This window comes from Triticum aestivum, chromosome 5D (assembly GCF_018294505.1).
Source record: "Triticum aestivum cultivar Chinese Spring chromosome 5D, IWGSC CS RefSeq v2.1, whole genome shotgun sequence".
Lineage (NCBI taxonomy): Eukaryota > Viridiplantae > Streptophyta > Magnoliopsida > Poales > Poaceae > Triticum > Triticum aestivum.
Window position 1 is genome coordinate 487,125,718 of NC_057808.1, and position 13,893 is coordinate 487,139,610.

Consider the following 13,893-nt stretch of genomic DNA (forward strand, 5'->3'; position numbering starts at 1 on the left):
GGGGCGGGATCGAAGAACTGAACGAAAAAATTCACAAGTGCTGTATATATAGACGGAGCATTGATCCCGGTTCGTGACAGCAACCGGGACGAATGCGACCTTTAGTCCCGGTTGGTGCCACCAACCGGGACCAAAGGCCTCTTTTCAGCAGCCCAAAGGGCGGGAAGCGGCGGCCTTTGGTCCCGGTTGGTGGCACCAACCAGTACCAATGCACCCCTTTAGTCCCGGTTGGTGGCACCAACCGGGACCAAAGGCCTCTTGCTGCCCGCGTCGCGGCCAAAAGTTTAGTCCCACCTCGCTAGTTGAGAGGGCTCGAGAGTGGTTTATAAGCGCTGTTGCGCCCACCCTCTCGAGCTCCTCTCAATTGCAGGCTTTCGGGCCTAATCTGTCACTATGTGCCTGTGGGCCTACTGGGCCTCCTGCGGGCCTGAATCCTGGCCCATGGATGGGTTTCTAGTCGTATTCACGCCGTGGTGGCCCAGTAGGTGGCATATTTTTTATTTTTTGCCTTTTTTTGTTTTCTTTTTTGCTTTATTTATTTTGTTTTGTTTCTACTTACAACAAAAAACTTATTTATTTTATTTTGTTTCTAATTACTTATTTATTTTACTTTATGATAAATTTTTTTGCTATTAAAGTTTCTATCAAAAAAAGTTCTTTATGAAAATTCTTTTTGCTTTTAATGATTTTGAACAAAAAATACTTCGATAATTTTAGTTGCATCAATTTTATATGATTTTAGTTTCAATAATACTAGAGGTTTCTTATAATGTTTTGAACAGAAAATACTTTGTTAATTTTAGTTTCATAAATTTTATTAAAGTTTATTTTATTTTGTTTCTACTTATACATTTTAATAAAATTTATATTATTTTGTTTCTAATTACTTATTTATTTTATTTGTTATTTTTCATGCACCATTTTTCATGCATTTACTAATTATTTTGAGCTATAAGACCCTAAAATTGAAAAGCATTTGAAATGAACTCTGTAAAGGTTGAAAGTTGGCATGGTATCATCATTTCATCCACATAGCATGTGCAAGAAAGTTGAGAGGGTTACGGCAAAAACTGGATGCACTTCGTGTACAAAACGGACAATCTCTTTCAAAGTATCCGGATTTCATACGGAAACTCGTCTGTTACGAAGGGATTTCATTTTTTAAAACTTATTTGAACTCCTGACTTTTTGTGTGTTCAAAACGCACCATTCAAAGCCATAAGACCCTAAAATTGAAAAGCTTTTCAAATGAACTTGAAAATTGAAAGCATTTCAAATGAACTCTGAAAAGGTTGAAAGTTGGCATGGTATCATCATTTCACCCACATAGCATGTGCTAAAAAGTTGAGAGGGTCCCGGCAAAAGGTGGATGCACTTCGTGAACAAAATGGACAATCTCTTTCAAAGTATCAGGGTTTCGGACAAAAACTCATCTGTTACAAAGAGATTTCATTTTCTTGAACTTATTTGAACTCCAGACTTTTTGTGTGTTCAAAATGAACCATTCAAAGCAGAGACTGATTTTGAATGGTGCATATTCAACACACAAAAAGTCTAAAGATCGCCAACCCCAACATAAAAAAATGAGCATAGATGCGCTTATAGAGAAAATTCAACCTAAATTCATAATAAATTTCTATGAATTTCAGAGAAATTCACTATGAATTTAGGTCAAATTCCCTGTATAAGGGCATCTATTTTCATTTTGAGAGGAGCTCAACAAGGCAGAGATGGACGGGCTTATAAACCGGTGTGAGCGCCCTTCGATTGGCGAGGTGGGACTAAACTCTGACCGCAACGAGGACCAACCCTTTAGTCACGGTTTGTGGCACAAACCAGGACTAATGGTCATGGGCCAGGGGTGAGGCCCATTAGTCCCGGTTCGTGCGTGGAACCGGGACCAAAAGGTCCAGACGAACCGGGACCAGTGGCCCACGTGGCCCGGACGGACCCCTGGGCTCACGAACCGGGACTAATGCAGCCCATGGGTCCCGGTTCATGCACAACCGGGACTAATGGGCTGGCCAGGCCCGAACGAAAGCCCTGTTTTCTACTAGTGCATGACTGACACCCTTAGATCTCAGATCCAACGGCTCACAGGAGTATGTATCATGGTAGCACCTAAGCTTCTATATCACCTAATATTTTCTCAATTATATTTGTATTTAGTTAATGGGTAACATCGTTGTTCTGCTGGCGAATTCTGAAAACTTTAATCCTTGAAGTCGTAACAGCAAAATGATGGAAACCATCCACAATGTTGCTTAGCCATGATCTGTAGCCTGGTCCTCCATTGATCACTAAATGTTACCTAAAAGGCATGGTACTCATTGTAGCCTGGACACCGCAAATAGAACATTGAGGTAAGGTGTTCGGTATGTGCTTGCATCGGTCAAATTGGACGGACAGCGAGCTTCTAAGCGAAGATACAGATATGCGGAGGGACTTGTGCACACCAAATGTGAGCCCACATACTCCGGTTTCCATCATGTGCAACGTTGGACCCTTCTTGGTCACCAGCTAGTTTGATAGGCGTCGCGAACAGTGAACCATCGAAACTTTTTAGGGTGACAGGAAATAACATCAGTCCCAACAATTTTTTGAAACGAAGCTGTAAGACCTCCTCAAGGTCAAGCATGGTTATAATTTCCTTTACAAGTTGCTCTCTCTAGCTCTTAGTCGTTGGATCAATAAGATCTGACACCCTTCTCCAACCTCACCATGTTACCAATCACTTTCAGTTTCCCTCTTGGGAGCTAATTATCTCTCCATATCCTAACCTTCTGGATTGTTGATGCACCATATGACGCCTTATCAGTACACAATGTACAACACAAGTTTAATGTAAACCATGCACGGTAGGAAAACAATACCATGTAGTTTATTTGTTGGAAACGTGAGGATTGAGTGTTTGGATTTGATCTGCCTCATTGTGTGCTGACCAGCCGGTTAAATGAATAAACAAAAAGCAAGAGTAAAGAAAATAAGGACATATCTTACAATCCAATATTCGGAAAATGAAGTGTTAAGATTGTAAGAATGAGATGAACCTTTTTTACAAAGAGGGCACCTATTTAGTCATTTTGACATTCAGAATGAGCAGGAGGATATTAGCATCAAATAGACCAAAGAACAATTATCTTCCTCATTATGCCAATGACGCAATTAAGCTAGTATGTAGTCATTTTGACATTCAGAATGAGCAGGAGGATATTAGAATCAAATACATTATATGTGTGTACTGTATGATGATTTCTTTGGACATGCATTGCAATTACAATTATCCGTTTGGTAGTTGTTCTTATTCTTACAACAGTGGCTTTTGATGTCTTGTCACTTCGGTTATGATGACATAATAAATTTGTGGTTATGTGCGTCTATATTTGATGCAAGGACACATGCATGTACTATATGTAGCTCATTCATTTCATGAAAAGAGATGGATGAGATCTACCAACTATCTTTTCAGCCACATAGTTCATGTGGTAGTCTAAATGTATAACTTTGACATGTTCCAATAAGAAAGCGCTTTTAATAAATCTACTTTATGATACCTACCAACTATATTTTGCTCTATGTGTGCCTCTATATATAACCATCAAACTACTACTCATTTCACATATGACCAGCCACCTTATGATACTTCATAGATATAAATTGCATATGCTCATTTATGCTCTATGATTCTAGTAGAGGCTAATTTGTTGGAACATATTATTAGGAACAAACCATGCTCAATTATGAAATCTACTACATTAAGGTTAGTCGTCGACTTGGTTGGGCGATGTATAAGAAAGCACACAACATATCGACATGAGGTACAATATGTGTGATGTAAAGGTACACACACACCATATTCAGTTTATAAGTTGCTTGGAATGAGTGACCCCGGGAAAACATCTATCACTGGGTGTCTGTAGTGCACATTAAAAATATGATGCTTCACTCCAAAATCTTCCTCATGCACAAGATGTAAAATTTTCTCTTCAAACTTTTCTTCACTCTTGTGGCTAGGATACCCTAGCAAAGGGAGATGAACGAACATGTCTTATTGACGCTTGATGAGTTAGCAATTTGCTTCCTTTGGAGTAGCTGCCTCATCTTCTGGCGCTTCCTCTTGAGCCTCCTCATGCTCTTCTTCTTTCACCCCACATAATTGCAAAAGGATGTACAAATCAGTACACAATGTACAATATAATTTTAAATGTGAAGAGTACAAAGTAGGACAAGAAAACATATAATTGTTGGAAACATGAGTATAGTGTTCAAAGTTGATCGGCCTCATTGCATGATGATCAGTTGGTTAAATGAACAAACAGAAATCAAGGGTAAACGAAACAAGGGCAGATCTTACAACACAGTATTTGGCAAAAAGTGATAAGAATGAAAGAGTGAGATGAACCTTTCTCCGAAAGAGAGCATATATGCAGTCGTTTTGAACTTCAGAACGAGTAGGAAGATTTTATCATCAGGTAGATTATACAACAATTGTCTTCCTCATTGTGCCAACAACGCAGTTAATCCTAAAATGGAGTCACAAAGTTAAAGACTAAGCATGTTCTCTCAGACAAATGCCTTGATTATCCACATGGTTTAATAGAACGGATTACATCACACTCGTCATATGTTTTAATCGCTACAGAGAACTAACACAACAATATCAACTATTTATACCTAACACCAGTACTCCCTCCGTTCCTAAATATAATTCTTTTTAGAGATTTCAATACGAACTACATACGGATGTATATAGACGTATTTTAGACTATAGATTCACTCATTTTGCTCCGTATGTATTCCATATTGGAATCTCTAAAAAGACTTATATTTAGGAACGGAGGGAGTAGTCAAGCAAAACACATACGCACACATAATGAGTAAAAAAGCAGACAAATGCTGGGGCAAGTTTAATAAGTATTCTCCCAGACAAATGCCTCATTATTCCACACGGTTTGGTATAATAGATTACATCAGACTCTTAACCTATGTTCATCATCATAGAGAAAATAACCCTAGTAATCCTCACGATTTGACTTGGATGTCATGGCTCATGGGTGGCCTATCAAATCTTCTCTTATCAACACGTGCACACACACTACATCTAATACGTAGTAGCAACCACAGAGCAAAATATGTGTTGCTTCTCGTCGGTGGTTTAAATTAAGTAAATGTTTCAAGATTAGCATATCATCGTGTAGCACGGTTGCTATTGAATGTTTCATCCTAGTGATCGTTCCATTGTCTAAAAAGTGTCCACGAGTTAGTATTGATATTTGGTCACATCGGCTTTAAGCTAGCCTGTGACACACAAGCATACTTTCACTCAAGTGTGAAATATTGCAGGCCCCCGACCTTGAGCATGACCTCTTTGCCAGCTCTAGCAAAATGATAGATTCCACCGAAGAAAATTAGTGAAATAGTAATAGATTGATATCTTCTACTATTAGTCACCTACCGCCATTCATAATTGCGATAGTACTTGAGCCATCAAATTTGCAGGAAGGGACTTGAAAAATAACCTCGCCATGTGCAAACTTGTTACCTCAAGTACCTGACCACAAGTAGTATATAGTATCATCTTTGCTATTTCCTTTCTAGAAGTCGGTTCACACGACGCGCGCACGCATTCTTGTGACCCGTGATTAACAATGTTTGTGATGCTAACCAAACGCATGCTCAACACATTTTAGCCTCTTTTGTCTGCTATAAGCGCGTGAAGACAAAATCACTTGTTGTTGATGCGAATGTGGTGCACTGAAGCACCACGGCGGCTTGGGAATGAGTGGCATCGTGAAAACATGTCAAACAATGATGATTCTTGAGGCTGTTTGGTTTGGTTCCTGGTCACAAGGTGTGGATGTTGTCCGGAGGACGTTTGGTATGTGTCCTCGAGAGTGGACGGCTTGCCCGGCTTGAATCCAGTCATGCACGAGATTATCCTGGCCCAAGCCCTCGAACTCTGATGCTGGTGCGAGCGTCGGCTGCAACCTGGATGCTAAGGCCTCGGTTGGAACTTCCTTTTCCAGTCGAATCCCTCCCTAAAATATACACCAGAACCGCTGATATTTGGATCGTTGTTTTTGCCCTGGAAAATTTACACCCGTTTCTCAGAATACGCTGGTATTTGGCCGGTTTCCGATAAACACCTCGGCTTGGCGAGTACAAAGCAGGGCACCAGCAATCGTGACGGTCGGGCTGGAAGCGCCATTGCAGCTCTCATTGGCCATTAAAGATGCAAGGACTGGATGGCAGTCACTCGACGAGCACAACGGACTCCACGGCACTGCTCAAAACCTGGCTCGAAGGGGGTGGCAAGCCGGCAACAAGGTGGATCTCGGACTCCGACTTCTGACCCGGTGGACCTCGTCCTTGCGACTCGGAGCATGTTTGGTATGCGTCCTCGAGCACTATGTGCCCCTTGTAAAAATGTGTAGAAAGATTGCACATATATCTCTGTTTTTTCTAAAGATCATCTCAAAGATAAGAGAAGATATTAAATTGTTTCTCTCTTTCCAAGTCAATCTGCGCCTGAAACAAACTACAGACCCGAGTCGCAGAGGAAGAGCTCCATAATGAGGTCCGCTTGTTGTCGGGACAAACTGAGTACTCATAGCAATTCCAGTTGTAAATATGCTTTCGAGAAGCAAATGGAAACAAAACAAACTCAAAACATCAGATGCATGCCAGAAAAGAAGGAACAGGCAGGGCAACAAATCAAAAATAGACGATAATACTTCTTAAGCCGAATATCCAGCCTTCAAGGAAAGCATATAATTATCCTCATGTTACAAGGGTGGGCATCCCCAAAACATCAGAACAACCCAGACATATCAGGAACCAAAAGACCCTGTCATCCCAACAGACTGGTGTAGTGATACAAGGTTAAGCTTTCTCCTCGTTGTTCGCCTACTTGGATCGCTGCCTCATCTTTCGGCGCTTCCTCTTGAGCCTCCTCATCCTCTTCTTCTTCCACTGCAAATTTTAGTAACCACAGATTTCATCAGCAGAAATTGTGTAGTACTACTCTAGGAGATGCACGTGAACATAACAAGAAAGTATCCTCGCAAAAAAATAACAAGTACAATTTGTTTTGGAATCAGAAGATAGAGTGTTTCATTGGATATCATCACGTGATTTTCAGAAACACGGACCAATTGTTCTTCATCATTTCCCAAACTAAAGTGGATTTCAAAGGCAAATAGGAAACAATTATGCTAAGATATCTAAATAACTAGTTAAGCAAAGTAGAGATCTGCAGTCCGTTTGACATTCAGAATGAGTAGGAGGATTTTATCTTCAAATAGATCAGACAGCAATTGTCTTCCTCATCATGCCAACCAACACAATTATTTATACAAAAAAAAGGTGGGGAGAATGAGCACTCTAGGAGATGCATAGGAACATAACAACAATTCCAAAATGAAAATGGAAAGATAGTTCATGTGATTTAGAATCAGAAGATTTGAGTGTTTCATTGGATATCTTCACATGATTTTCAGAAACACGGACCAATTGTTCTTCATCATTTCCCAAACTAAAGTGGATTTCAAAGGCAAATAGGAAACAATTATGCTAAGATATCTAAATAACTAGTTAAGCAAAGTAGAGATCTGCAGTCCGTTTGACATTCAGAATGAGTAGGAGGATTTTATCTTCAAATAGATCAGACAGCAATTGTCTTCCTCATCATGCCAACGACGCAATTATACACAAAACAGTGGGGAAAACGAGCAAAGCAAATGGCTAAGCAATCAGTGTTCTCTCAGACAAATGCCTCGATTGTCCACATGGCGTAATAGAATGGATTACATCAGACTCGTCATCTGTTTTAATCATCAGAGAGAACAAACACAACAATAACAACTTTGTACCTAACACCAGCAGTCAAGCAAATCTAATGAAGACACCTGCAGACATTGTGGCAAATGAAAAAGAAGCGAAAGGCAATAGGGGCATTGACATGTATTCTCTCAGACAAATGCCTCGATTGTCCACACGGTTCAATAGAATGGATTACATCAGACTCGTCATCTGTTTTCATCATCATAGAGAACAATAGCCCAGTTGACTTGAGTGACACAGGCGGCCAAGCAAATCTAATCTTATCCTACATCTACGCAGCAGCAATAACAAAATTAAAAGCTTAGAAAAAAAACCAGAGTTCTCTCAGACAAATGCCTCGTGTTGTCCCCACGGTTGAATGGAATGGATTGTATCGGACATCTAATCAGTGTTGATCATCACGGAGAACCCACAAACAAAAAGAACCCGATCAATGCAAAGCACATCTAGACTCAGACGAACAAGCTGCATCTACAAAATCTAATGTTCTCTCAGACAAATGCCTCGATTGTCCACATGGTTTATAGAATGGATTGCATCGGACTCGTCATCTGTTTTCATCATCACAGAGAACCGCAAACAAGCAACTACTACTACTACCGAACGCGGGCTCTACATGGTGAGCAACAGCAGGGAATCACTAGATCGCATCGAGCAGTCGGATCAAGAGGTAAGGTAGAGGTGAATCGGGAACGAACCTTGGCCCTCATCGCGGAGGTGGCGGCGGCGCAGCAGGCGGACTGGGTCTCGGTATCTGCTTGGTGCGGCGGCGGAGGTGTACGAGGACGGCTCTCGCGTGGTACTTATAGAGGTCGGACAGGAACCCTAACCAGGATGGATGGACGGCTCAGATCGGGACGCGCTGAGTTGGGCCTTAACTCTTCGGCCCATATGTATTTGTAAGAGATGATGATTAGAATTTTTGGGAGCAACTTTCCTTGGGCCACAGCGGCCTGTTTGGGACTACTTCGCTCCTTAAAATTTAGCTCCGCTCTAGAAAACGCAAGAAATAGGGTAGCTCCACGATATACCGCTCCGTAAAAAAACTAGAATCTGAGAGTGTGTCGTGCATCCAGCCGCCGCCACGTGTCGCGTGTTGTGCGCATCTTTGGGATTTTATTTTTTATTTTTGCACGTGTTTTTGGATTTTACATGGTTTTTGGGCTTTTGCTTGGCTTCCTCTTTATTTTGGCATATTTTTTTTCTTCTGAAAGCAACACATTTGGGCGAGGAGCACAGCATGTGCTTCTCCGAGAAGCGCATTTGTGCTTCCTAGAAATAAAAACAGTCATAAAAAGTACAGCCTTGCTTCCGTGAGAAATACAACCTTGCTTCCGCAAGAAGAATATTTGTGCTTCCCAAAAAGGAAAAATAGAGCAATGCTTCCTTAAAAAAGGGAAAAGCACAGTTTGTGCTTCTGCGTGAGAACCACACATTATGCTTCCACGCGCTTCTCCGAAAAAAGGGAAAAGAAAAGCCCGTGCTTCCTAAAAAAAGGCTAAAATGAAACTATGCTTCTGGGCTTCGGTTTTATTCCTTTTTGGGTTTTTATTACCGTTTTTCTTTCAGTTTCCTACTATTTCTTGGTTTTCCTTTTTTCGTAAAAAAAGTTTGTTGAAACATTGACATGGGATCTAGTTTTGAATCTCGAGGCGAGAAATTCAACGGTGTAAATGGTTCGGGATTTGGATGCATGGTTCAAAAGATGAACTATTTTGAAAAAACAAATCTATAAAAAAAAACTCCTAGATTGTGAGAAGTGACGTACATGGACTGTGGCACTAATTAGCACCATAGAAGGTAGAGAATGACCTTTGAAATGGGGTACCTCTTAATTAGTGATTTTGAGAATTTTGTATCCTATTGTTCATACCTTCGTTTTGTTTACCCCGCATTTGGTCCATGTTCATTTTATAAGTCGTATTTTGGCTTATCACAGAAATTGTTTTTAAGATACTTTTTTTTGAGTTCTTTCAAGATATTAGTGATCATGCAATTACAGGTGGACATATTAGAGCACCTACAACCATAACGCCACTTCCCCCTGATGTCCGAACGAACAACTTGGACATTGCTCGGATCCAAAAAACGCTACCCGACCGGACCCTCCAAAGCCAACTCGTACGTTCGGCTTGTCTGCCATCCCTCATATCCAACCTATGTGAGGCGGGTTTGAGCCCGCCTAGACGCACTTGCCATGTCGGACCAGCATGCAGGACCCGTGTAGAAATGCATCGGTCTGCCCCGAGGCTTAATAGTTTGGTGTTCGCATTCATGGCGCCACTTCGGCGCGCCGTGTGAGAGGTCAAGCCCTGCCTATTAAGTAAGACAAACCCTAGGCACCCTCACATCGCCTCCCCCGGTCTGGGTCTTCACACCGTGTGCACGGCCACTTCCCGTCCGCGCCCGAGCTCGTCGAGTGAAAGGGTGCGCACAAAGATCACATACTACAAGCTTTTGACGTCAGATCGTGGCAGTGGTTCGTCCGCGTTGGCCAGGCATGTAGCCCGCATAGCGGACACTCTTTCTCTGACCTCGGATGAGGACGGGGCTTTACGCTCGAATGTGGCTAGGTGATACATCTCCGTCATATCTATAATTTTTTATTGTTTCATGCCAATGTTTTACAACTTTCATATACTTTTGGCAACATTTTATATCATTTTTTGGGACCAACATATTGATCCAGTGCCCAGTGTCAGTTCCTGTTTGTTGCATGTTTTTTGTTTCGCAGAAAATCCATATCAAACGCAGTCCAAACGCGATAAAATTTACGGAGTTTTTTTTTAATATATGTGATTTTTAGGAAGCGGAATCAAAGCGAGATGATGTCGGAGGGGCCCACAAGCCCTTGAGGCGCGCCCCCTACCCAGGGCGCGGCCAGGGGGCTTGTGGCCACCCCGAAGGTCGGTTGGAGGTGTCCTTTGGTCGCAAGGAAGCTTATATCCGGATAAAAACGTGTTAAAATTTCATCCCAATCGGAGTTACGAATCTCTGAATATTTAAGAAACGTTGAAAGGGCAAAATCTGGGTCGCGGAACAGAAGAGAAACAGAGAGACAGATCCAATCTCGGAGGGTCTCTCGCCCCTCCGCCGCCCGCCGCCATGGAGGCCATGAACCAGAGGGGAAACCCTTCTCCCATCTAGGGGGGAGGTCAAGGAAGAAGAAGAAGGAGGAGGAGGAGGGCGGCTCTCTCCCCTCGCTCCCGGTGGCGCCGGAACGCCGCCGGGGTAATCATCATGTGAAGGCGATCTACACCAACACCTCTGTCATCTTCCCCAACATCTTCATCACCTTCCCCCATCTATATATTCAGCGGTTGAGGGAGTCCTGGACTAAGGGGTCCTCGGGCGTCCGACCTATTAGACATGGGCCGGACTGATGGGTTGTGAAGATACGAAGGCCGAAGACTTTCTCCCGTGTCCGGATGGGACTCTCCTTGGCGTGGAAGGCAAGCTTGGCGACCAAATATGAAGATTCCTTTCTCTGTAACCGACCTTATGTAACCCTAGATCCCTCCGGTGTCTATATAAACCGGAGGGCTAGGTCCGTAGAGGCCAATCATCATATTCATAGTCATACAAGCTAGACTTCTAGGGTTTTAGCCATTACGGTCTCGTGGTAGATCAACTCTTGTAACACTCATATTCATCAAGATCAATCAAGCAGGAAGTAGGGTATTACCTCCATAGAGAGGGCCTGAACCTGGGTAAACATTGTGTCCCCTGTCTCCTGTTACCATCAACCTTAGACGCACAGTTCGGGACCCCCTACCCGAGATCCGCCGGTTTTGACACCGACAGCGGTCCACTCTCCCATAGCCCGATGTACGCTTTACTTGAACATGGTGCTTTATGCTTCGTACTATTATCCATTGATATGTTGCCATCCTATGATGCTTGAGTAGATTTTTGTTGTCCTATCGGTGATTGATGAATTGCTATGATTGGTTTAATTTGCTTGTGGTTATGTTGATGCCCTTTGGTGCCCATCATATGAGCGCGCGTGTGGATCACACCATAGGGTTAACTGTATGTTGATAGGACTATGTATTGGAGGGCAAGGGTGACAATGATACGTCCATTTTGCATCATGTTTTCCTACTATTATTTATGATGTTTTTATGCATAATAATGCTTTTTGGAGTAATTCTAATGCCTTTTCTCTCATATTATGCAAGGTACACTCAAAGAGGGAGAATTCCGGCAGCTGGAAATCTGGACCTGGAAAAGCTATGTCAGGCCACCTATTCTGCACAACTCCAAACAAGCTGAAACTTTACAAAGAATTTTTATGGAATATTTGAGGAATATTGGAGCCAATAAGTACCAGAGGGGGCCCACCAGGTGGGCACAGCCCACTTGGGCGCGCCAGGGAGCCCAGGCGCTCCCTGGTGGGTTGTGCTCACCCAGGCCCACCTCTGGTGCCCAAATTCTGGTATATAAGTCATTTTGACCTAGAAAAAATAAGGGGAGGACTTTCGGGATGGAGCGCCGCCGCCCCAAGGCGGAACTTGGGCAGGAGCACTTTTGCCCTCCGGCGGAGCGATTACGCCGGGGGAACTTCCCTCCCGGAGGGGGAAATCATCATCATCATCATCACCAACAACTCTCCCATCTTGGGGAGGGCAATCTCCATCAACATCTTCAACAGCACCATCTCCTCTCAAACCCTAGTTCATCTCTTGTGTTCAATATTTGTACCGAAACTATAGATTGGTGCTTGTGGGTGACTAGTAGTGTTGCTTACATCTGGTAGTTGATTACTATATGGTTTATTTGGTGGAAGATTATATGTTCAGATCCAATATGCTATTTAATACCCCTTTGATCTTGAGCATGATTATCATTTGTGAGTAGTTACTTTTGTTCTTGAGGTCACGGGAGAAATCATGTTGCAAGTAATCACGTGAACTTGATATGTGTTCGATATTTTGATAGTATGTATGTTGTGATTCCCTTAGTGGTGTCATGTGAACGTCGACTACATGACACTTCACCATATTTGGCCCTAAGGGAATGCATTGTGGAATAGTTAATAGATGATGGGTTGCGAGAGTGACAGAAGCTTAAACCCTAGTTTTTGCGCTATTCCGTAAGGGATCGATTGGATCCAAAAGTTTAGTGCTATGGTTAGAATTTATTCTTAATACTTTTCTCGTAGTTGCGGATGCTTGCGAGGGGGTTAATCATAAGTAGGAGGTTTGTTCAAGTAAGAACAACACCTAAGCACTAGTCCACCCACATATCAAATTATCAAAGTAGCGAACACAAATCGAATCAACATGGTGAAAGTGACTAGATGAAATTCCCGTGTACCCTCAAGAACGCTTTGCTTACTATAAGAGACCGTTTTGGCCTGTCCTTTGCCTCAAAAGGATTGGGCTGCCTGTTGGGAAAAGTAGTAATTTCAACAAAAATCCTATGCACACACAAGATCATGGTGATGCATAACAACAAGAGGGGAGAGTGTTGTCTACGTACCCTCGTAGACCGAAAGCGGAAGCGTTAGCAGAAGGCGGTTGATGTAGTCGTACGTCTTCACGATCCGACTGATCAAGTACCGAACGCACGGCATCTCCGAGTTCAGCACACGTTCAGCTCGATGACGTCCCTCGAACTCCGATCCAGACGAGCTTTGAGGGAGAGTTCCGTCAGCACGACGGCGTGGTGACGATGATGATGTTCTACCGACACAGGGCTTCGCCTAAGCACCACTATGATATTATCAAGGTGGATTATGGTGGAGGGGGCACCGCACACGGCTAAGAGATCAAGAGATCAATTGTTGTGTCTATGGGGTGCCCCCTCCTCCGTATATAAAGGAGGGGAGGAGGAGAGGGCCGGCCAAAGGGGTGGCGCGCCCTAGGAGGGGGAAACCTACTCGAAGTAGGTTTGCCCCTCCCTTTCCTAGTCCAAGGAGGGGGAAGGAAGGAGTGGGAGAGGGGAAAGGCAAGGCCCCCCCCTTCCTTGTCCTATTCGGACTCAAGGGCAGGGGGCGCGCCTCTTGCCCTGGCCGGCCCCTCTCTCTCTCCACTAGGGCCCAACAAG

The 13,893-nt window shown here is 43.1% G+C and overlaps 1 long non-coding RNA gene and 12 other non-coding genes across 13 annotated transcripts; all 13 read right to left on the minus strand.

Moving 5' to 3' along the window:
• Positions 1-3,090: 3,090 nt before the first annotated feature.
• Positions 3,091-3,157, minus strand: LOC123126938 (small nucleolar RNA Z105). The gene has a single exon (XR_006462140.1). It is a non-coding gene; the product is annotated as a small nucleolar RNA Z105 (small nucleolar RNA).
• Positions 3,158-4,442: 1,285 nt separating this feature from the next.
• On the minus strand, positions 4,443-4,509 carry LOC123126940 (small nucleolar RNA Z105). Its single transcript, XR_006462142.1, has one exon. It is a non-coding gene; the product is annotated as a small nucleolar RNA Z105 (small nucleolar RNA).
• Positions 4,510-4,558: 49 nt separating this feature from the next.
• Positions 4,559-4,645, minus strand: LOC123126497 (small nucleolar RNA SNOR75). The gene has a single exon (XR_006461736.1). It is a non-coding gene; the product is annotated as a small nucleolar RNA SNOR75 (small nucleolar RNA).
• Positions 4,646-4,917: 272 nt separating this feature from the next.
• On the minus strand, positions 4,918-5,004 carry LOC123126499 (small nucleolar RNA SNOR75). Its single transcript, XR_006461738.1, has one exon. It is a non-coding gene; the product is annotated as a small nucleolar RNA SNOR75 (small nucleolar RNA).
• A 1,708-nt stretch (positions 5,005-6,712) lies between these two features.
• Positions 6,713-8,686, minus strand: LOC123123058 (uncharacterized). Its single transcript, XR_006460477.1, has 2 exons — positions 8,541-8,686; positions 6,713-6,972 (listed from the first exon to the last, which is right to left on the minus strand). It is a non-coding gene; the product is annotated as an uncharacterized lncRNA (long non-coding RNA).
• Positions 7,093-7,173, minus strand: LOC123126919 (small nucleolar RNA SNORD18). The gene has a single exon (XR_006462122.1). It is a non-coding gene; the product is annotated as a small nucleolar RNA SNORD18 (small nucleolar RNA).
• LOC123126933 (small nucleolar RNA Z105) lies at positions 7,271-7,337 on the minus strand. Its single transcript, XR_006462135.1, has one exon. It is a non-coding gene; the product is annotated as a small nucleolar RNA Z105 (small nucleolar RNA).
• On the minus strand, positions 7,450-7,531 carry LOC123126921 (small nucleolar RNA SNORD18). Its single transcript, XR_006462124.1, has one exon. It is a non-coding gene; the product is annotated as a small nucleolar RNA SNORD18 (small nucleolar RNA).
• LOC123126934 (small nucleolar RNA Z105) lies at positions 7,629-7,695 on the minus strand. The gene has a single exon (XR_006462136.1). It is a non-coding gene; the product is annotated as a small nucleolar RNA Z105 (small nucleolar RNA).
• On the minus strand, positions 7,758-7,844 carry LOC123126491 (small nucleolar RNA SNOR75). Its single transcript, XR_006461731.1, has one exon. It is a non-coding gene; the product is annotated as a small nucleolar RNA SNOR75 (small nucleolar RNA).
• Positions 7,966-8,052, minus strand: LOC123126490 (small nucleolar RNA SNOR75). Its single transcript, XR_006461730.1, has one exon. It is a non-coding gene; the product is annotated as a small nucleolar RNA SNOR75 (small nucleolar RNA).
• LOC123126495 (small nucleolar RNA SNOR75) lies at positions 8,162-8,249 on the minus strand. The gene has a single exon (XR_006461734.1). It is a non-coding gene; the product is annotated as a small nucleolar RNA SNOR75 (small nucleolar RNA).
• LOC123126486 (small nucleolar RNA SNOR75) lies at positions 8,329-8,414 on the minus strand. Its single transcript, XR_006461726.1, has one exon. It is a non-coding gene; the product is annotated as a small nucleolar RNA SNOR75 (small nucleolar RNA).
• Positions 8,687-13,893: the final 5,207 nt, after the last annotated feature.